The sequence below is a fragment of the Chironomus tepperi genome, unplaced genomic scaffold, assembly GCF_022539635.2.
Source record: "Chironomus tepperi strain 1889 unplaced genomic scaffold, CSIRO-AGI_Ctep_v1 contig_418, whole genome shotgun sequence".
Taxonomy (NCBI): domain Eukaryota; kingdom Metazoa; phylum Arthropoda; class Insecta; order Diptera; family Chironomidae; genus Chironomus; species Chironomus tepperi.
The window spans coordinates 712,306-716,996 of record NW_027226540.1 but is presented as its reverse complement, the minus strand read 5'-3'; the positions used below and the strand labels follow the sequence as shown (position 1 = coordinate 716,996).

The following is a 4,691-nucleotide window of genomic DNA, read 5'->3' as shown; positions in this document are numbered from 1 at the left end:
GTATTGGTAATTGGCAGACGGAAACCAGCAATAGAGCCAGCTTTAGGCGACATCTTAGGCAGGCCATGGATCACAGTAGATTTGTACGGCCAGCGAAAGAAGTAAGTTAGCAATTAGCAGACGGAAGCCAGCGACAGAGCTAGTTTTAGTCATCAACTAAGTCATCAACTGAGAGAGGCATCTGATGGATTAAATTTGGTCTGTACATCAGCGAAGTAAACAGGTGAGTAATTAAGTAAGTAAGTAAGCTCCCTCAACCTCTCCTTTTTGGCAAAAAAACCCAGAATTTGCTTTGATTTTTGTGAAAAAATCTTAAGTCTTCAATTTTAACGAATTTTTCAGACCCTCAAGAGTCAGCACGCCCTTGGAAAGATTCTGATTACACCCCTGCATGCATGTAACTACTCAAGTTCTGACAATCATCAAAACTACCGAAATAGAAACTAATTATAACCCTCAAAAATACACTAGAAGATGTTATTCAGATTATTCTATGAATATGAATGGTTTTTGTGTGGAAATCCAAAAATTTGTCTTAATTAAATTGAGCGGTATATCTTTGTGTCAACTCCAACTTTCGAATGCACTAGCTTATGCATGCATGTATATATTTTAATAAATGAGTGAAAATGTCAAGAAGTTATAATTGAAATTCAGTATAGGAACGTGCAAAGCTGATTATATTTTGAAAAAGTTTTTTAAATGTTTTGTAATAAATTTCAGAAAAAGGAACAAATTAATGATCTTTTTAAGCTCTAATTTATTACCTAAATAGTTTTAACCAAAAGTTACAGCAACAACACTATAATTTATCAATTTTTGTAATACAAAGTTTTTCCACGAAAAAAAATTTGGTCATTTTTATCTAAAAATATCAATTTAAGTCCATTAACTTGTTAACAATTTTTTTTTTTACAAACATTTCCTAACAAGCTATAAATTCTCGTAAATTTAATCTACAAATTCAATTTTGCAGGTTCAATTTGATGATGGAAGGTAATCTTTCCCATCAGCCCATTTGGTGTGAATCAACTGAAAAATTGAGATAAATTTTAGAAAAAATTTTATATAATTTAATTATTAAAGTCTCACTTTTTCAAGAGGGGTCGCTTGAAGATTAGATCCATCACTTTCCTTAATTTCTCCTTTACTGTTTTGTCTCTGCAATTGCGGCTGGCCAACTTCTTCATCGTCTTGTCCTCGATTATCAACTGTCATTGTGACAAAAATTACCTTCAGAAAATTGATTTGAAATGTTCATTCTGTTCTGTTAGATCATTTTGGAAATTTAGGGAAAATCTTGGAAAAGTCAATCACAATCCGAGTGGAACAGACTGCGATTGGTCGGCCGTAGTGTCTAGTTATTGACTTGACAGTTGTGGAGTTAGACATTAAGAGTCATTAATAACTAGACATTAGGCCAATTATTCGTAGCTTGAACCTAACAAACAATGAAGCACACTTATCTAAATGGCCGTGCTCATTAGTATACTTAAACAATATATCCTAACGGGCAAAGAGCATGCTTTCATAGTACAGAAAAATCACTACGTTACCAAAAAGCAGTATATTTGCCTGTTAGAGATAAATGAGCATATGCTCAATCTTGTCGACATACTCATGAGCCTGCTTCTTGTCTGTTCAAGTGTTCCATTCGGGACACCAATCATGACCATACAGTTTATTCCCTCAGTCTTACCTGCATTCGTATAGTGATGTAGTTCAAAGCGTTTTTCAGCATGATAGTTTCGTAACAATTCCCGATTGGAGTTAAACACAATACCGTAGTGACCCATGCAGCATGTAACCCAAATTGGTAAGCCTGGTGTTTTTAATCTTGACCCTGGTTGACGAGATGTTACGTTGATTCCTTCACCATCCCTAGGAAAATTTAAATAAAATTTAATTTGGTATTGAAGGAACTTCAATAAATTTAAGGTTGGTGCTTACCAAATCAGTAAGCCAACTCGCGATCTGCACTAAAAATAAGAAAGAAAATACCTTAAAATTTGAAAGTTGAAATACCGAACTGAGGCATTGCATAATGATCTTCATCGCCAACGTACACGACACCGTTGTGCAAGTAAGGCTAAGGAACAGACATATTAATTTGAGAACAACTGACACAAACTCTCATCATCTTACCGTAGCTCTTCCAGAAAGTAACAGAGTAACAATATTTAATGACCCTTCCTCATAGTTTCCCATCAAATGAGCACCCTTTGGACAATCTAAATCATTTCTAATATTTTCGAATCCTCTTGTCCATACAGCAGAATAAAGAAGAAGCAAAGCACCAGGACTTGGATCATCCGTGAAGAAGAAAACGTATCGCTTGATGAAGATTTGAAGATCTTCAAGTTTGTTAAATTCGAAAATAGAGAGCTGGAAAGAAAAGAAGAACGATCAATTTTTGAGACGTTGTACTAACCCAGGCGACACAAAGCTTATATGGAATTTTTGGAAGTCACACGAAGTTCATGAGTTCAGAGTTCAATTGGAATCCGAATTGACGCAACTTATGGAACTCCTTTTCTTCTATGTCGCTAGTTTAAGAAGTAAGAATTTAGTAGAAATGAAATTTATTAAGAATGAAGAAGACTCCGCTGATGGTTGCTTATGGCTGCCATGTGGCCTACAAGTTAAGCGGATTCCATTTGGTAAATCAATAAAGAGAGGTTTATATGGGCCTTAGAAGCTCCATGGCGAGCCTTCTTCATTTGCGTCGATTGGGACTACATGCTAAATAATTCAAAATTCATACCTTTTCAGTAATATTATCCTGGAAGTAACTTTGACTATGACTAATATGAGGACCTAAAAATTAAAAAACATTGAAAATAAATGTTTTCAGAAGCAAAAAAGATTCAAACTACTATCACCAGGCAGACATACATTAACTTTAGTCTTGTCTCCAACATTCCATAAAATTTCCGACAAACTATTCCACATAGCAGCTACTTGTTCAATTCTGGTTTAAGTAATTTATCTAGTGGAACTGACTTTTCCTTCGGTCGATTATCAAAAATAAAGTATTTAATGAGGAAAGCTTGAACAACTGACTGAAGACCTCTCGTTGTATTCTTCGGACTCGAAGTCCAAATGGATACGGGTCATTTTGAGAATGGATATATGATAATCCGGTTCGTGTCCATTCTCCCCTCGGTGGGGCTGATGCACTTCCGAAAACTATTGAAAAATTAAATTTGGCATTAATTTTCAGACATAAATCAATGAGAAGCATCGCATGCTAATTACAAATATGATAGCAGCAATGCATCGAAACTTCTTTGATGAAAAGTTTTTAAAATTTTCAATGAATTAGACATGTTGATATAACCACTCACCTGTCACTCGTATATCCTGCAGCATAAAAATAGTTAAAATAAGCATAAGAAAGTTGTGAATAAAATTCAATTAAACATCATTTCAACCAAGTGCTGTGAATGTCATGATCCAAGAAAATTCATATCGAACTTTCGATTTCAGTCATTCACGAAAATTTTTCATTTAATTTATTTCTCATCACCGAAAAATTATTTCAGCACATGGGGATATCGATTTGCTTTCCATTTTAAATGAAATTAAATATCGACCTGGTCGAAAAAAATTCTACGTCAGTAACGGATAGTTTTGCTAATTTACTCAAATATTTTCCATTATGCTATATGATTTTATGTTTTTATCCTATAGAACTCGCCGAGACACACAATTTGGTACCAATTTTACCCATTGTCGATGCTTGGTTCCTTTGTTAGAGCCATTTATATGACCGTTACTGACGAAGAAGAATTTTCGGGATTTGGTAATTTGAGCTTACGAAGCCATTAACTTTTCTTTGTGTACCAGCTAATTTAAAAATTTTTGGCTTCTCAATTGTGTATGAGCTTCTCGCTGACATTTATGACTATTAAATTTATGAATTCAACTTGTTCAGATAGTTAAATTAACATTTTTGTTTAAAAATTTTGTAACGGTTGGCCATAAATTTGAATTTTTCAATGAAATTTAGTCGGCAAAATTAATGTAAACAAACAAAGATTTATTGAAAACTAATTAATGAAATAGAATTAAACTAATATTCAGGCAGAAAATGATTAATGGAACAATTCTGTGCGATGATCGATTTTAATCAAAGGTAATGGAATAGATTTGGTGATTTTTTGTCAATCCAAATTTTTGTTGCATTCACACAAATTCTTTTACATAATATTTAAATTATGAAAAACCGTTATTGGAATTTCCTCAAATTTTCGACCAGGCCGATATGTTATGAGCACGTGAAGATGGTAAGAATAAGTGAAACTTCGTTTTAGGCATAGGGTTATTTGTTTATTATATAACAACGGTAAAGCGATATGTGTGGGAAGGTGGAATTGAATATGTTTTTAAAAGGGTTAAGTTGAAAGTCGCCTTTTGGCTTGAAGTTTGGATTTAAGAAATAAATTTGTTTCTGTTCAATTCCCGAGTGGATGGAATAATTAATTATAAGCAGTTAATAGGATGTTTATATTCAGTTAATGACTAATTCTAACGTGTTTTCGTCCACTCGAGATTTGCCAAAACAACCCGATTGAAGAATCATGTGCCAAAAATCCTTCAAGACTCACAGTGGAATATGGCTGCCAAATTAAAACAGCCTCAATTTGTTATTAATAAAAGAGGTTTAGTGGACTCTTTACAATTTCGTG

The 4,691-nt window shown here is 33.7% G+C and overlaps 1 pseudogene; it reads right to left on the bottom strand.

Moving 5' to 3' along the window:
- Positions 1–956: 956 nt before the first annotated feature.
- Positions 957–3,901, bottom strand: LOC139097256 (inactive ubiquitin carboxyl-terminal hydrolase MINDY-4B-like; annotated as a pseudogene).
- Positions 3,902–4,691: the final 790 nt, after the last annotated feature.